This window comes from Entelurus aequoreus, linkage group LG02 (genome assembly GCF_033978785.1).
Source record: "Entelurus aequoreus isolate RoL-2023_Sb linkage group LG02, RoL_Eaeq_v1.1, whole genome shotgun sequence".
NCBI lineage: Eukaryota > Metazoa > Chordata > Actinopteri > Syngnathiformes > Syngnathidae > Entelurus > Entelurus aequoreus.
In genome coordinates this window covers 29,737,885-29,757,282 of record NC_084732.1, presented here as the reverse complement: position 1 = coordinate 29,757,282, position 19,398 = coordinate 29,737,885, and the positions used below count along the sequence as shown (strand labels likewise).

General features: G+C 39.5%; 1 long non-coding RNA gene across 2 annotated transcripts; it reads left to right on the top strand.

Moving 5' to 3' along the window:
- The first annotated feature begins 2,718 nt into the window (after window positions 1–2,718).
- Window positions 2,719–12,689, top strand: LOC133632398 (uncharacterized). Of its 2 annotated transcripts, XR_009821679.1 has the most exons (11): window positions 2,719–2,772; window positions 3,158–3,248; window positions 5,278–5,354; window positions 5,448–5,497; window positions 9,251–9,550; window positions 9,636–9,701; window positions 9,795–9,902; window positions 9,995–10,130; window positions 11,178–11,504; window positions 11,590–11,655; window positions 11,861–12,689. It is a non-coding gene; the product is annotated as an uncharacterized LOC133632398 (long non-coding RNA). The 2 variants fall into 2 exon arrangements; XR_009821677.1 differs by having other exon boundaries at window positions 9,995–11,504.
- Window positions 12,690–19,398: the final 6,709 nt, after the last annotated feature.

Sequence of the window (19,398 nt, the reverse complement as noted above, 5' to 3'; positions counted from 1 at the left end):
TACTTTTAAAATGTACTGACGAATTGAGGTTTAAATCGTTGTTTTTTCAAACAAAACAAAAAAATTAAATAATAGAAGTACATTTACTATTAATGATCTTTGATGACGCACATCCGTTTCCATAGAAACTTGACCGTTACAAAGACATATTTGGTGTCACGTGACCTGGACAGTATAAATCCCACTCACCATACATTTTTTTGGCAGAGTTGAGTTGCTACTTGTTGTTGGAGCATCTAAAGCAAAACGTAGAGTTGAGCAAAGTTAGTTTGAATTGCAGACATTTGGATATTCCTCTATGTGAGTATTATAATTATTTTGGCTGTTTGAAGTTTAAAAAAAGTTACTGTAGTCATTGGGATACAGGTGGCTTGATTAACTTAACTAATAGTGATAGAATAGGTGATATAAAATTGTAAGAGGACATCTTAGGAGTAGATGCTTGGACCTTTTATTCAAATGTGGAGGTTTATATTCATTTTTCTGGGTGTGTTACAGCATTCTCCATCTTTGCACCAGCATGGAGCTGACGCTACGAGAGGCTACTGGAGAGGAGGTGAAATGGTACGAGCTCCTGATGCCGCTTCTGGAACCCATGGTGGAGATGGACGTCCTGGACGACCATCTCAATCATTCACCACCACCCCCACTTGTCGAACCAGAAGACCTGCCAATGTTAACTCTGTTAACAGAAGATGGTATAGGCTACCTGGGCGACCAGCTAACCTTTTCAGCAGACCTCAACGACCAGTCGCTGTCCAGCAAAATGACAGGAAACGAGCATGCTAACAAGCAGGTAAGGCTGGACAAATCAATTGAAAAAGAAAACACAATTTTTTTTATTATATCATATTCCTCTTTCTTCTCCACAGTACTTGAACAATCAGTACACAGTTGGTGAGGGGCCTCTCCCTCATCTGCATGCTCCCACTGCACCGGTAAGAACTTTGACACACATTCTGAAATACCTGAAAGGGAAGTATTTCAGTATTAGTGTTAGTATCAGTATAAAAAGTATAACAATGTAATTCCTAATAAATCATTTGCAATTGTTTCGTCTTTTTTGAGAACCACAAACCAGCAGTCTTGTTTAAAAGCTACAAATGGATTTGATAGACTTAACTTGGTAATTGTTTAAAGTTGTTGCAAATCTCAGCTCATTTTATTGATCTGTTTAGATAACCAGGTAATTTTATGCAGCAACTCATACAGTGGGTTTGTACAGATATATGTTATCCTGTTCTCAATAGTATTTCCAGATCAGGGAGGGAAAAACATTGTTCTGACAGAAATGTTTTTTGTGTCCTCAGCAGAGCCTTGAAGGACCCTCAGTGATGCTGCCAGAGTGTTCCAGGACAACTTATATAGACCTTCCTGCCTCTACACTGGTCTCCACATCCCAGTAAGTATTAGGAACAATCTCAAAAGCACATATGTGAACCATAAGCTGTTTTTATTTTACTTTTAGTAGCTGTTTCCGATTTAAGTGGATGTTTGGAGGATTTTTGTCTCAATCATTGAAGGATTTATCCTTCACCATTTTTTGTTTGTTTTTGTAGAAAAAGGAAACAATACACCCAGCAGGATGGAGAGAAGGCCTACATTAAAAAGCCACCAAACGCATTTATGATCTTTAGGAAGGAGCAGATGTCAAAGGTCAAGGCTGAGCTAAACATCAGAAATAACGCTGAGGCCAATAAAGTCGTGGGTCACAAGGTTAGTGTTCACACTGTATGTAAATATATATATATATATGTATGTGTGTGCGTGCGTGCGTGCTTGCACAAAATGTAAACTTTTGATTGGTCAATAGAAAATTGTTACTTCCTTCTTACGATTGGATTGTAAAGTTTATTTTTCTCACATTAGCAGTTTGTATTAGTGTGTCATTGGTTCATTGGTTCATTAATAAAACAGTGCAGTTGGAGGCGGGACTGATTGTACTGGCTTGTCTGTCATAAAGTAGACAAGAGTTAGTGATCTGGCAAAGTTACATCTATTGAAGTTAGCACCTGTTGCTCGGCCCTAAGAACATGCTCATTAGGGATGTGACTCTTACAACAACTTGATTCTGATTCTTGGGGTGACGATTCTTTTCAGAATCGATTTTGGGTTCAAATTGATTCTCACAATGTATTGTTTGGTATATATTATAATAAAACGGTTACAGGTTACAAAAGCACCTCTTGGCTGCTGACGTATGAAGTTTAAATGCTGCGAGTAAAATAGGAGATGGCCTAAAAAAACGACATTTTAAGAATCAACTCTTAAAATGTAAGTATAATTTTTTCCAGCACCCCAAAGCTCATGTTGTTCTTGTTTTTGATTAACTCAATGGTAAGTTATGCCAGTATGATCATTGTATGTGCATACATCAAGGTGAAAAAGGCTGACAGTGTTGTTGAGTGACAAAAATGTGTGCTTATGTGTCCACAGTGGAAGTCACTCTCAGTGTCGGACCAAGCTAAGTATTACCAGCTAGCCGACGTTGAGAAACATATCCACCAAGAGATGTACCCAAACTGGTCCTGCACAGACAACTATGTAAGTCCACCATGGTCATGTTCAAGAATGAAGATGCTTCTATCAGTTCATGTGAAGTTCTCCTCATATATACGTGTGTCTGTGTGTTACAGGGCAAAAAGAAGAGGAAGCAGATGACAAAGGTCTCGATAGGAGAAGAATGTCCATGTGCTTGCCACTGTGGGACATAATAAAAGAAAAGGCAGACCTGCCAACAGGAAGATGTTTGTACGCCTCGCTGCTCTCTAGGTACGCATTTTGTTGTATTTGGCCGGTTTTAGTTTGGAGTTCATTCCCCTTGTCTCTTTAATTTTCATTGTTCGCTCAGGTCAAAGGTAAATAGTCAACCAGGGTTTAGGTTGATCTCACACATAACTTCACACACTCGACGCTGATGAAGATAAAAGCAGGGGTGTTCAAAATGTGACTTAAAGGCCATTTGCTGACTGTGGCTCATTCTTTATTGGCCTACAGCCTATTGTAGATAGACTCCAAAAATGAGGAAAGTCAAAGTCATTATGTAACAAGAAAAGAGGGGGATGGAGTACTCATAACATGTCTTTAAGATTGGCAGATCTGAAATTGTGCTGCTGTTAGACAAAACCTACTAAGCAAAATGTCCTTTCTTCCACAGGTAAATTCATACAAATTATGGATAGGAAAACACAAGTGTGGTTTTTAACCATGGATTCCAGATAGTCCTCAAATTTGTTGGATCTTCTTGGGTAAGACATCATAGACAATACAACCTAATGCATACATTACATTTAGCTTTATTAATGCATAAAGAGCTTAAAGGCCTACTGAAATGAATTTTTTTATTTAAACGGGGATAGCAGATCTATTCTATGTGTCATACTTGATCATTTCGCGATATTGCCATATTTTTGCTGAAAGGATTTAGTATAGAACAACGACGATAAAGATTGCAACTTTTGGTATCTGATAAAAAAAAAGGCTTGCACCTACCGGAAGTAGCGTGACGTAGTCAGTTGAACATATACGCAAAGTTCCCTATTGTTTACAATGATGGCCGCATGAAGTGAGAGAGATTCGGACCGAGAAAGCGACAATTTCCCCATTAATTTGAGCGAGGATGAAAGATTTGTGGATGAGTAAAGTGCAAGTGAAGGACTAGTGGGGAGTTGAAGCTATTCAGATAGGGAAGATGCTGTGAGAGGCGTGTGGGACCTGATATTCAGCTGGGAATGACTACAACAGTAAATAAACACAAGACATATATATACTCTATTAGCCACAACACAACCAGGCTTATATTTAATATGCCACAAATTAATCCTGCATAAAAACACCTGCGTGTTTGTTATGCTAGCTCCTAGCTCCTCTGCTAGCTCCTAGCTCCATAGAACACGCCAATACAATTCAAACACCTGATCAACACACACAATCACTCAGCCCAAAAGACCGTTTACCTAACCCAAGGTTCATAAAGCTTATATATTTTTAAAAAGTTACGTACGTGACGCGCACATACGGTCAAGTTATCGAATGTTTAGCAGCCAAGGCTGCATACTCACGGTACCTGATATTCAGCTGGGAATGACTACAACAGTAAATAAACACAAGACATATATATACTCTATTAGCCACAACACAACCAGGCTTATATTTAATATGCCACAAATTAATCCTGCATAATAACACCTGCGTGTTTGTTATGCTAGCTCCTAGCTCCTCTGCTAGCTCCTAGCTCCATAGAACACGCCAATACAATTCAAACACTTGATCAAAACACACAATCACTCAGCCCAAAAGACCGTTCACCTAACCCAAGGTTCATAAAGCTTATATATTTTTAAAAAGTTACGTACGTGACGCGCACGTACGGTACGGTACGTGTTATGCTAGCTCCTAGCTCCTCTGCTAGCTCCTAGCTCCATAGAACACGCCAATACAATTCAAACACATGATCAACACACACAATCACTCAGCCCAAAAGACCGTTCACCTAACCCAAGGTTCATAAAGCTTATATATTTTAAAAAAGTTACGTACATACGCAAAAAAAAGCCAAAGCTGCATACTCACAGTAGCACATCTGCGTCTTTGTCATCCAAATCAAAGTAATCCTGGTAAGAGTCTGTGTTGTCCCAGTTCTCTACAGGCGTCTGTGTATCCAAATCAAAAGTCCTCCTGGTTAGAGTCTCTGTTATCCGAGTTCTTCCATCTTGACTGCATCTTTCGGGAATGTAAACAAAGAAGCGCCGGCTGTGTACTGTTGTGGCTGACTACGTTCGAAAAATACGTCCATTTCGCACCGACAACTTTCTTCTTTGCTTGCTCGGCTTCCTTCTCCATAATGCAATGAACATGATTGAAACAGATTCACGAACACAGATGTCCAGAATACTGTGGAATTATGAAAGGAAAACAGAGCTTTTTCGTATCGGCTTCAATGTGGAAGGCATACCCGTGTTCCCCGGGCTACGTCACACGCATACGTCATCCTCAGAGGCGTTTCCAACCGGAAGTTTAGCGGCAAATTTAAAATGTCACTTTATAAGTTAACCCGGCCGTATTGGCATGTGTTATAATGTTAAGATTTCATCATTGATATATAAACTATCAGACTGCGTGGTCGGTAGTAGTGGCTTTCAGTAGGCCTTTAATAAAAGCTGGGATCTCCCCTTGGCCCCATTCACATATTCATACTGAAAATGTTTTTTTATACCGGTAGCTATTTGTTGTTGTTGTGTCCACAAATACATTTTAAATACCAGCTAACCTTTTCAGCACACCCTGCAATCATCAACCTCGACGACCAGTCGCTGCCCAGCCAAGTGACAGGAAGCGAGCATGTTAACAAGCAGGTAAGGCTGGACAACAAAAACATTGGGAAAAAAAAGCATTTTCAAAAAAATGTATCCTATTCCTCCTCTTCTCCACCTTCCATGACCCATCAGTGAACAGTCTCTGAGTGGCCTGCCCATCACCTGCATGCTCCCACACACCGGTAAGAACTTTGACACACATATACAAAAAGTCACTTGATACTCTGCAGTTTATTGAATAAAATATTTAATTGTAGTGTTAATTAAAAAGTTGTTTCTAGGACGCTGCAGTTCTCAACACAGATTTTAATTATATTTCGATGCAACTTCAAACTGTCAACAACCTATGCGTGGTCAGCCTGGTCACACAAGATTTAAGTAACCCAGCTTTAAAGGGTGACTGTACTTTTTTTTAAATTTTTGCCTATCGTTCACAATCATTATGAAAGACAAGACGACAAATGTTTTTTTTCGCATTCTAAATATTAAATAAATGTGATCAAAAGTGAGTTTACAATTCCGCCTACAAAGCCCTTAGAAAAACATCTCCATTGAGGTTTTATATACATGATGTAAGTATATAAGTAATGTACATTCATAATAACATTTAATATTTACGTATTTTGATCATTTTAAGCATATGCGGCGCGATAATTTTAATAACGCATCACATTGTTTGCTTTTTTTTCTTCATCACTGATAATTACTCACTGCAAACTTTATGAGAGCCAACAAACATAACAAAACATCACTTACTGTGCAAGGTATGCTGTCATTAGGATGCCTACTGCTAGGATGCACATATATTCCCATTTAGATGAAAAATGTCTCATAATCCTCACAAAGAAATAGGGTGGAGGGCGGGGGCAACACGTGTCCTTTTGTGCCGGCCTCGCCAGTTTCGGGTCCAAAATGGCTGTCAAATTGTACCAACTTGTGGTAATACCTACTCAGACGTCTCATGTCCAGGTGAGATGCATGATTTATGATCTCGAATAAACTTAGAGGAAGCAAGGAAGCAGCAGACCACTCGGTGATGTCAACATAGCCACACAAGCTTGTGATCACATCGCCGCTATAGTTTGTCTGCGTTAGCGCTTATGATAACAATATCACTAATAGTTGGTTAATATTCAATTCACAAAATGTAAATGGAGTATTGTTGGTTTGAATGTTTATTTATTGGATTTTTTGGGCGAAACAGTGGAGCTCCGCTTTTTTTTTTACAAGTTAGAATGCGTTAAAAAAATATCAATTTGTCGTCATGTCTTTCATAATGATTGTGAATGATAGGCAAAATTCCAAAGAAAAAGTACAGTTCCCCTTTGAACAAGCATGGTATACGTGTATCTAAAGGGAGGTAGAGTGGTGGTTTTCCTCAGTGAGAAGTTTGGAGTGGACCATCGTGATAAGATATAAATGTGTCAGTCAAATCAGTCGATAAAAGTTTGAGGATGTCACAATGTGCTACATTCTTGCTTACATGACAAATCTTTGAGTGCTATTTATTCTGTCTACACTAATAACACATTTTAGAATACATTTTGCTGTTGGCCTACTATGCATTATTAAATAAATCTGCACAATTTATGGTAAAAAACCCGCTGATGTGGTTGCCAGGAATTCACTGCAGAAAATCATAATGTGTAGGACATTACGGTATGTTGATGTTGAATCCGTAAATTTTACAGCTGATAACAGTTTTTGCTCAAGGTAAATTACTATGAAAAAAACTGATGTATTGTTAACCTGTTTCCGAAAAACCCTAGAGAATTTACAGTAAAATACTGGCAGCTGTGGTTGAGAAAACATGTAATGCATGTTATACTATCAAGCCTAATACTGTTTATTGCTTTAGCGTAATACAGTTTACACTTAATTTTATCTTTAATGCAGAAATGATATGCTCGTCAGCCAGCACCTCATGTGATTAAAACTGTTAATTTGTCTCAAAAAGATCGACAATTAAATCAAGTTTTTTATTATTATGATTTGATTTTTTTTAAATCGAGTTTTAGACGAAGTCAGTTTATGAATTGCATATTTTTCTTTGCAAGGCAGTATTACATGTAAACTCTTTTTTTGTTTTTTTCGTCCGGCTTCTTTCTTGTCATCCATTCTACTGTTCTGTGTAAAAAAGAGAATTGGTCAAACATGGATGGTTAAAGAACGGCTGTGTGTTGGTATTAATGCTTTTATTTTGCCCCTACTGTGTGGAACGATATAATGTTTATCATTTTAAAGCCTTTTTTCAAATCAAAGACTTCCTTTTTATAAACGCCTGTTGCTGTTGTTTAAAGGTTATCAGTCCCACCTATTTTTGTACCTGAGAAAGTGCAAGCTAGAACACCACCTGGTGGACAATGAACAACATGACATCTGTCAAACATTTGTCTACATCAGGTGTTCTCGAAATGAGGTCAGGGAGACCAGGAGTGAGCCACTGGTTGTCTTTGAATGTTCTCATTCATCCAGGTCAAACGTCTTCTAAGACAAACCAAACAGTCCAGTTGCGATCGTTTGAATGCCCAGAGAGAGCCACAGGTTGGGGGTCTGCAATTTTTATTTATTTTATTTGCAAAAAATAAAGTTATGGCATATAGTTACAAAGTGTATAACTTTCTGTAGGAACCACTAGTCTAATAAGACAAACATTATGAATCAATAACTCACTTACATTATATTCAATTAATTTAAAAGTGACATTTCTGTGAGGCAGTAGAAAAATAATTCTCTTTAATCCAGACACAATAAGCACACTGCTGATCTAAATAACATAATGGACAAATATTTAAGTTAATCCACTACATCAAGAGATGCAAAGCCCAAACGTATTACAAATTACAAGTTTGATTTTATTAATAATAATGAGGGAAGGTCAAAATGTGTCATGTGTCTTCAGGTGCTTATAAATGAATCCTTTGAGCCAAAGCCGAGTTAACACTTTTGTGTTCATTTTCCTGCCGGTCATTTTATTAAGAGGGAATAATACAAATATTGTTATCATTATGTTGAGTGTTGATTTGGCCTGTTTCAGTCGTGTTCTTCTTCATTTTCTGTAAGCTTTAAGATCTGTTACTTGCATTTGTTTTAAGTTCATTTCATTGAAACAGGTCTTAAAAATTTAGGTTGAAATGTTTAAAATATAAATTATTCCAATGACATTTTATACAAATTGCTAAATTGTATTTGTTTTATTTTAACTGGCATGAGGATAATAAGGAGAGTTTCATGTTCTCATTAAGAAGGCAGAGATCCCAAAAAGCTTGAGGATACCTGCTGGTCAACACTACTAAATCACTTTATATTTTCTAAAAAGTGGAACACTTTGTTATTTTTGTACTCTTATCTCTTTGGGGTTTATAGTTTAGTTTTAGTCTGTGTGGTAACATTTGTAGGTTGTTGAACCAAACAGATATTTAGGAAATCCAGACGCCATTTTGGACAGAATACAATTTTCATTACAATTTGGTCACTTTTAGTTGCTCATTATTGTGGACATAACTACTTTCAATATCAAGTTACTGACCTGTTGAAAGGCCAAATATGAACCCAAGAAATTCAGCGGTACGTTTATGTGAAGTCAAATGCCATTTTAGTTTGATGAATGTATGTTTACTTTTGCTAACATGAGCAGCTAATACCAACTAGCCTGGCTTGTAAAGTTCATGATTGAACTTAATACCTAAACATGATATTTTGGGTATTCCTCTTGGTGAGTATTTCAATTATTTTGGCTCTTTCGATTTTAAAAAAAGGTACTTTAGTCATTGGGATACAAATGGCTTAATTACCTTAACTAATGGTGATGGAAACCTTTAAAATGTTGCTTGATTGTGTTATATAAAATTGTAAGAAGACATCTTAGGGGTAGATTGTTAGATATTTTATGCAAATGTGGAGATTTATACTGTTTTTTTCCTGGTGTGTTACAGCATTCTCCATCTTTGCACCAGCATGGAGTTGCCGCTAAGAGAGGCTACTGGAGAGGAGGTGAAATGGTACGAGCTCCTGATGCCGCTTCTGGAACCCATGGTGGAGATGGACGTCCTGGACAACCATCTAAATCATTCACCACCACCCCCACTCGTCGACCCAGAAGAGCTGCCAATGTTAACTCTGTTAACAGAAGATGGTATAGGCTACCTGGACGACCAGCACACCCTGCAACCATCAACTTCAACGACCAATCGCTGTCCAGCCAAATGAGAGGAAGCGAGAATGTTAACAAACAGGTAAGGCAGGACAACAAAACAATCAATTGAAAAAGAAAACTGCCTTTTTTCAAAAATATATCCTATTCCTCTTTCTTCTCCACAGTACATGAACAATCAGTAAACAGTTGCTGAGTGGCCTCTCCATCACCTGCATGCTCCCACTCCACCGGTAAGAACATTGACACGCAAACACACATACCGAAATACCTGAAAGGTTGACAGTGTTGTTGAGTGACAAAAATGTGTGCTTATGTGTCCACAGTGGAAGTCACTCTCACTGTCAGATCAAGCAAAGTATTACCAGCTAGCCGACATAGAGAAACATATCCACCAAGAGATGTACCCAAACTGGTCCTGCACAGACAACTATGTAAGTCCACCATGGTCATGTTCAAGAATGAAGATGCTTCTATCTGTTCATGTGAAGTTTTCCTCATATATATGTGTGTCTGTGTGTTACAGGGCAAAAGGAAGAGGAAGCAGAGGACAAAGGTCTCGACAGGAGAACAATGTCCATGTGGTTGCCACTGTGGGACACAATAAAAGAAAAGGCAGACCTGCCAACAGGAATACACTTGTACGCCTCGCTGCTCCTTTGGTACGCATTTTGTTGCATTTGGAGTTCGGTCTCCTTGTCTCATTAATTACCATCGTTTTTTTTGCGTTGAAGGAAGCTGACGAGCTAAATAGTCAACCAGGGTTTAGGTTGATCCCAGACGTAACTTCACACGCTCAACGCTGATGAAGATAAAAAAGCAGGGGTGTTCAAAATGCGGCCTTGAGGCCATTTGCTGACTGTGGCTTAATTGGCCCACAGCATATTGTAGATACAAAATTAGACTTCAAAAAATGAGAAATGGCCCTGTGATGAGGTGGCGACTTGTCCAGAGTGTACCCCGCCTCCGCCCGAATGCAGCTGAGATTGTCTCCAGCACCCCCCGCGACCCCAAAAGGGACAAGCGGTAGAAAATGGATGGATGGAAATGAGAAAAACAAAGTCAAAGTCATTATGTAACAAGAAAAGAAGGGGTGGGAGAACTCATAAAATGTCTTCAAAATTGGCAGATCTGAAAATGTGCTGCTGTTTGACAAAAGCTACTATTAAAATGTCCTTTCTTCCATAAATTCATACTTCTTTTTTCCAGTTTATGGAAAGAAAAACTTATTTGTGGGTTTTAACCATGATTTCAGATAAGACATCATCAACCATACAACTTAATGCATGCAATACATTTAGTTTTATTAATGCATAAAGAGCTTAATAACAGCTGAGATCTCCCCTACGCCCCATTCAGACATCAACACTTTAAATGGGTTTTTTTATAGCTATTTGTTGTTGTTGTGTCAACAACCCTACTTATATCAACAATTAAAGAAAGGCGTTTTAAGAAATTTCGAGTTACATAACTTTAGGTAGACACATAAATATATCATCCCGATGTACAGTTTTGCCCGTCATGTTAACAATCCTAACATTGTATGCATATCATTTTAATATCTGCTCTCCCTTCAATTTTTTTATCTTTCCTTTTTCAATTGACTTAACAGTTTTCAAAACATTTCAAAAGCCAAGTAATTTTTTTGTATTGAATTGTAAGAAGACATCTCATGAGAAGATTGTTAAACCTTTTATGCAACACCATAGGCGCCGATCTACATTTCTGCCAATGAGTGCTTGGACAGGCGGTAAATCTGACGCTACTATTCTGAGTATGCACGGTTTTTGCTTGGGGGTGAAAAATAATTTGCCATCAATCCAACGTGGGTGCTCGGCATTGTCTGTGGGTGCTCGGGCCCCGAAGAACCCACGGGATCAGCGCCTATGTGCAAGACCAGCATGGAGCTGACGGCTGAGAGGCTACTGGAGAGGAGGTGAAGTGGTACGAGCTCCTGATGCCGCTCCTCCAACCAGTGATGGAGTTGGACGTCCTGGACAACTATCAAAATCATTCACCACCATCTCTACAAGCAGGTAAGGGTGGGAAAATAAAACATTCAATTGAAAAAGAAAACTAAATTTTTTAAAAATATGTCTTATTCCTCTTTCTTCTCCACAGTACATGATCCATCAGTGAACATTCTCTGAGTGGCCTGTCCATCACCTGCATGCTCCCACTCCACCGGTAAGAACTTTGACACACACATACAAAAAGTCACTTGAAACGCTGCAGTTAACTGAATAAAAATATTTAAAAGTAGTGTTAATGAAGAAGTATACAGTTTATCATATTTTAGTATGCAGTGTTTCCCAGAGATTGGTAATCTATTTGTGGTGTTGTGGGCATGGCCAGGGGTGTGGTAAAAAAATAAATGCATTTCTACTTACAGGCACAGTCACCAAGCTCTGTGGAAACCAATATTGACCGCTGACTTATTGGCCGGAAAAGCAGAAGCTCATACCCTGCGCTCAACTCCCTCCTCGTGTATCGTCGTAGTGGCCAACCCATGGACGCCCGTCTCCCCGCCAGTCGCAGCATTGCTCTATTCGGCGACGCCATCTAAATCTTTTTTTCTGGCTGCGGGGACTCATGGCTTGGACTGGCGGCCGTCCCTCTGGTTCTTTGTGGCTGGGACGCTGTTTTAGTGACCCTCTGCCAGGTCCACCTCCCTTTGTTTTTTGGGGAACATCTAGGATCCGTTCCTTGGGGTAAGGGGGGTGTGTTCCTTTCATGATCCCACATGACAGTTTGGACATTATTATGTTTCCTGTACGTTGTATTATTTCCTGCCCAGTGCTTTTATTTTTTGTTCCACTTCCTGTCTGCCTTTGTTTACCAGCCACATTACTTCTGAAATGAGAACCTGCCACTAGTTTGTAATTAGTAGGCTCACCTGCCAGCAATCACTAATCATTAAGCTTCTTATGCCTGCCTTGTCCAGAGAACAATGCTGATTCAGTTGATTTTTGTATGTAAAAAGAAAACATGTTTTTGTGTGGATCATATGATGAGTGAGTGTTAAGGGAGGGAACACTCATTATGGCAAAAAAATAAAATATAAACTGTTTAGGTTTTTAGTCAGGCTTCCTTCTTGTCATCCATTCTTCTGTACTATGTAAAAAAGAGAATTGATCAAACATGGATGGTTAAAGAATGGCTGTGTGTTGGTATTGATGCTTTTATTTTGCTCCTACTGTGTGGAAAGCTATAATGCATATTATTTCAAAGCTTCTTCTAAAATAAAATCCTTCCCTTTAAAAAACACCTGTTGCTGTTGTCTAAAAGGTTTACAGTCCAACTTATCATTGTGCCTGAGAAAGTGCAAGCTCCAGTTTCACCTGCTGGATAATGAACAACATTACATTTGTCAAACAGTTGTCCAAAGCAGGGACATGGGTTCTCTAACTGGGGTCAGGGAGACCAGAAGTCAGCCAGAGGTTGGGGGTCTGCAATTTTATTTTATTATTTTGCAAAAGTGTATAACTATCCATAGGAACCACTAGTCCAATAAAACAAACATGAGTCAACAACTCACTTACATTAGGGTCAATTCATTTAAAAAGTGACATTTCTGTTTTATAACCCAGAAACAATAAGCGTACTGCTGATCTAAATACCATAATGGACAAATACTTAAATCCATCCACTTCATCAAGAGATGCAAAGGCCAAACCAGCTAAGCTTATTAAATATGACAAGTTTGATTTTATTAAGAATGATGAAATGTGTCATGTGTCTTTAGGTGCTTGTATATGAATCCATTATGCGAAGGCCCAGTTAACATGTTAATGTTTATTTTCCTGACAGTCATTTTATTAGAGGGAATAAGTAAATAATATTGTTATCATTATGTTGAGTGTTGATTTGGCCTGTTTTAGTCTTGTTCCTCTTCATTTTCTGTAAGCTTTAAGATTTGTTACTTGCATTTGTTTTACGTTCAATTATTCTAAACATGAAATGATTTTTTTATTTATTTAAACGGGGTTAGCAGATCCATTCTATGTGTCATACTTGATCATTTCGCGATATTGCCATATTTTTGCTGAAAGGATTTAGTAGAGAACATCGACGATAAAGTTCGCAACTTTTGGTCGCTGATAAAAAAAAGCCTTGCCTGTACCGGAAGTAGCGTGACGTCGCAGGTTGAAGGGCTCCTCACATTTCCCCATTGTTTTGATTGATGGCCGCCAGCAGCGAGAGCGATTCGGACCGAGAAAGCGACGATTACCCCATTAATTTGAGCCAGGATGAGAGATTCGTGGATGAGGAACGTGAGAGTGAAGGATTAGAGTGCAGTGCAGGACGGATCTTTTTTCGCTCTGACCGTAACTTAGGTACAATCAATCAATCAATGTTTATTTATATAGCCCTAAATCACAAGTGTCTCAAAGGGCTGTACAAGCCACAACGACATCCTTGGCACAGAGCCCACATACAGGCAAGGAAAACTCACCCCAGTGGGACGTCAATGTGAATGACTATGAGAAACCTCGGAGAGGACCGCATATGTGGGTAACCCCCGGGCTCATTGGATTCCACACTCTCTCCTTTTTCTATTGGGGATCACGGATTGGTATTTTAAACCACCTCGGATACTATATCCTCTTGAAAATTAGAGTCGAGAATGCGAAATGGACATTCACAGTGACTTTTATCTCCACGACAATACATCGGCGAAGCACTTTAGCTACGGAGCTAACGTGATAGCATCGTGCTTAAATGCAGATAGAAACAAAAGAAATAAGCCCCTGACTGGAAGGATAGACAGAAGATCAACAATACTACCAAACTCTGGATCTGTAACCACACGGTTAATGCTGTACCGCCTGGCGAAGCCTAGCAATGCTGTTGCTAACGACGCCATTGAAGCTAACTTAGCTACGGGACCTCGACAGAGCTATGGTAAAAACATTAGCTCTCCACCTACGCCAGCTCTCATCTGCTCATCAACACCCGTGCTCACCTGCGTTCCAGCGATCGACGGCCCGATGAAGGACTTCACCTGAGCATTGATGCGGTCGGCGGCCCGGAGACGGAGGAAGTCAAGGTGAGGACAGCGGCGCTGCGGCGGGCGTTGTAGCTTTAGACGACACCCCAGCCGCCATCAGAGTCGGCAAGAAACATATATTTCCCCAAAGTTACATACGTGACATGCACATAGCGACACGCACGTACGGGCAAGCGATCAAATGTTTGGAAGCCAAAGTTGTAGTCACGGTAGCGCGTCTGCTATCCAACTCAAAGTCCTCCTGGTTGTGTTGCTGCAGCCAGACGCTAATACACCGATCCCACCTACAGCTTTCTTCTTTGCAGTCTTCATTGTTAATTGAACAAATTGCAAAAGATTCACCAACACAGATGTCCAGAATACTGTGGAATTTTGCGGTGAAAACAGAGCTGTTTGTATTGGGATACAATGGTGTCCGAATACTTCCGCTTCAACCATTGACGTCACGCGCAAACGTCATCATACATAGACGTTTTCAGCCGGAAGTTTCCCGGGAAATTTAAAATTGCACTTTATAAATTAACCCGGCCGTATTGGCATGTGTTGCAATGTTAAGATTTCATCATTGATATATAAATTATCAGACTGCGTGGTCGGTAGTAGTAGGTTTCAGTAGGCCTTTAAGTATTTAGGTTGAAATGTTTAAAATGTAAATAATTCCAATGCCATTTAGTACAAATTGCTAAATTGTATTTTGTTTATTTGTAATTGGCATGAGGATAATAAGGAGAGTCTTTGAGGATAATCTCACCTAGAAGGCAGAAATCCCAAAAAGCTTGAGAGCACCTGCTGGTCAGCACTACTAAATCACTTTATATTTTCTACAAAGTGGAACACTTGTTATTTTTCACTCTTATCTCTTTGGAGTTTACAATTAGTTTTAGTCTGCAGGGTAACATTTGGAGGCTGTTGAACTAAACAGATATTTAGGAACCCAAAGTTTGTCTAAAAGACGCCATTTTGGACAGTGGTGATTATTTCAGTTTGGTCACTTTTAGTTTTAGTTGCTCATTATTGTGGACATAACTATTTTCAATATAGAGTTACTGACCTATTGAAAGGCCAATGATGAACCCAAGAAATTCAGTGGTACGTATTTGTGAAGTCAAATGCCATTTTAGTTTGATGAATGTAGGTTTACTTTTGCTAACATGAGCAATAATGCTAGCGTGCTAGCGAAGCTAGCCGGGCTTGTAAAGTTTATGATTGAACTTAATACCTAAACGTGTAGTTTTTATTACTTTTAAAATGTACTGACGATATTGAGGCTTATATCGTTGTTTTTTCAAACAAAAATAAAAATAATAATAGAAGTACATTTACTATTAATGATCGTTGATGACGCACATCCGTTACCATAGAAACTTGACCGTTAATCAAAGACATATTTGGTGACACGTGACCTGGACAGTATAAATCCCACTCACCATACATTTTTTTTGGCAGAGTTGAGTCGCTACTTGTTGGTTGGAGTATCTAAAGCAAAACGTAGAATTGAGCAAAGTTAGTTTGATTTGCAGACATTTGGATATTCCTCTATGTGAGTATTATAATAATTTTGGCTGTTTGAAGTTTAAAAAAAGTTACTGTAGTCATTGGGATACAGATGGCTCCTGTTGTCCTCGGGTCAAAATGACCCGCCACTGTGTTAAAAAAAAACCCAAAAAATCCCCTAAACAATATTTTTTTAAACTTGAAATATTATGACTTTTCCTATATTGGCACCAACAGTAGAAAAAAGGAAATGTTGCTTTTATTCACATTTCCATGTAAGCTGTACAAAAAAAGGTACAAAGGTGGTCTTCGGGTAAAAATGACCCGTGAGGCAAAAAGAGTTGAAATCATGGTCACAATGTTTTAGTTGTTTTAGTCAATCAGTAGCAGAAGTAAAGACAAATCATGTGGTCTTCTCGCGGACTGCTGTGCCTTTGATCAGTCTCAGATCAATTAGTAGTAGACGTGAACAAGACAGTAGCAGAAGTAAACAACACAAAGGCGTTCTCGCAGACTGCAGAGCTCTTTTTCTGTGGATTTCAAGAGATTATAAAAGGTGCTGCAGATGACAGGGGCCCGAATTCTGTCTGTGCTGAAGCCATGAGTGTGCGTCATACCGCTGAAGAGGCTCTAGAGCTGATTTTTTTCAGATGTCCAGCAAGACAACTCTGATTCAGAAGAGAAAGTGGAGGATGTATCAGAAGAAGAAGATGTGGAGGAACACAACCCAGAGCATGATGAATCATCTTCAGAAGAAGAAGAACAACCCTGAAGCTGAAAGAGAGACTTTCCTTTTAAAAAATGTCAAAATAACATGGTCCTCAGCAGCATATGACCAACACGGCAGGCATGCAGAACAAAACGTCATAAAGATGACCCCAGGACCCACATGGTATGCCGTTTCTCATGCCCATGACATTGTCTCTACATTCTACCTTTTTATCACACCAGCAATAGAAAAAATAATCCTGGAGATGACAAATCTGGAGATTTTTCGCAAATATGGAAACAGACGGAAAAAGATGGATGATGCTGACCTGCAGGCCTACTTAGGGCTGCTAATCTTAGCTGGTGTATACAGGTCCCAAGGTGAGGCTGCAGCTAGTCTATGGGATGCGGAGAGCGGAAGGCCAATTTTACGAGCCACAATGCCACTCAAACTCTTTCACACCTACTCAAGACTGCTACGATTTGATGACCATGAGTCAAGACCAGCAAGACGTGTGACAGACAAACTTACAGCCATACGAGAGGTCTGGGACAAGTGGGTGGAGCGGCTGCCCTACCTCTACAATCCAGGGCCTGACGTAACAGTGGATGAGCAACTGGTTCCATTTAGAGGTAATCTATTTTCATATTTGTAATAAAAGTGATTTTCACTATTGATTTGTCTGACTGTTTTCTGTGACACTGATACTAATCACTGATGCTAATGTCTTCTGTCCAAAGGTCGTTGTCCTTTCCGGCAGTATATGCCCAGCAAGCCAGCCAAATATGGGATCAAGTCATGGGTGGCTTGCGATGCCAAATCAAGCTATGCTTGGAAAATGCAAGTCTATACCGGGAAGCCGACCAGTGGATGCCCAGAGAAGAACCAGGGGATGAGAGTTGTGCTTGATGTGGCAGAGGGATTGAGGGGTCACAATCTGACATGTGACAATTTCTTCACATCTTATGAACTCGGACAGCAGCTCCTGAAGAGGAAGATCACCATGGTTGGTACAGTTCGAAAGGACAAGCCTGAGCTCCCACCTGCGCTGCTTGCGTCAAAGGAGAGAGAGGGTTGCTCATCAAAGTTTGCCTTCACGCCCACCAGTTTGCCTGTCACGTCCTAAACGTGACATTGATAAGCAACAACTTCCTTTTCAGTTCTCCTTCGTGAGTTCCTTAACACAATAAAAGCATATCCGCTTGCACAACCTTCAAAAGAACAGTCATATTTTACAATAACAAAATAGAAATACATTTACTAAACAGCATTTAACAGTTTTCCCTTACAGCGTTCCTTTCATGATCCCACATGACAGTTTGGACATTATTATGTTTCCTGTATGTTGTATTATTTCCTGCCCAGTGCTTTTATTTTTCGTTCCACTTCCTGTCTGCCTTTGCTTCCCAGCTACATTACTTCTGAAATGAACACCTGCCCCTAGTTTGTAATTAGTAGGCTCACCTGCCGGCAATCACTAATCATTAAGCTTCTTATGCCTGCTCTTTACCATGAATTGATTAACGTGGACCCCGACTTAAACAAGTTAAAAAACGTATTCGGGTGTTACCATTTAGTGGTCAATTGTACGGAATATGTACTGTACTGTGCAATCTACTAATACAAATCTCAATCAAAGCCCTGTCCAGAGAACAATGCTGATTTAGTTGATTTTTAGGTTTGTATGTGAATAGAAAACATGTTTTTGTGTGTATAATCTAGTAATAATTGTTACAATATGATTGTTGCGTTGATACTCCAGCATATTAATACATGTTGCAGAGGGGAACGTTTAGAGTGAGACACACTGTACAGGAAGTAAGCGGGCTAGTGTGAGTGAGTGAGTCACCTTGGATTGTAACTGCACTGAAGTTGACAATAAAGTAGAAGTGAGCAACTATACTGCTCTAAACGTCCACTCTTTATGGTTGGGAACATAACTGACTAGAGTGAAACAATAATGAGTGAGGGTTAAGTGCGGGAACACTCAGTACCATAGGCGGTGGAAATGCACCCCCCCCCCCCCATAAAGCAAGAATAAGGACACTTCTGCATCATTGGCTTTTGTGAATTCTAACTTTAAAATGTTTCTGCTTTGCAACTTCATTCTGCATTTCTGTTAATGTTGTCATTAAATAAGTTTTTACCTGCACTTTGCCATCAATCTCTGTTTTTTTGTTGTCACATTGCGAGCAGCGCTACCAGAGTGTAACAACATTGTTGATTGACATCTTTGTGAGACACTGATGGTCGAGTGGTCGACTCGCCTGATTTTAGTTGCAGGCAGTGTGCGTTAATTCTCCAATTTTTATATGCAGTATATGTCTATGTGTAAGCCTTCTATCTGAAGTCAGCTGGGACACTTGCCTTGACCTTTAAAAGTAAAAATTTGAGGCCTGCACACAATATGATAAAAAGGTTACAGGTTACAAAAGCACCTCTTGGCTGCTGCCGTATGAAGTTTAAACGCTGCGAGTAAGATAGGAGATGGCCTAAAAAACTACATTTTAAGAATCGACTTAAAATGTAATTAGTTTTTTTTTCCAGCACCCCCAAAGGTCATGTTGTTCTTGTTTTTGATTAATTCAACGGTAAGTTGTGGCAGTATGATCATTGTTACAGCATCTTTGTACGTACATACATCAATGTGAAAAAGGCTGACAGTGTGGTTGAGTGACAAAAATGTGTGCTTATGTGTCCACAGTGGAAGTCACTC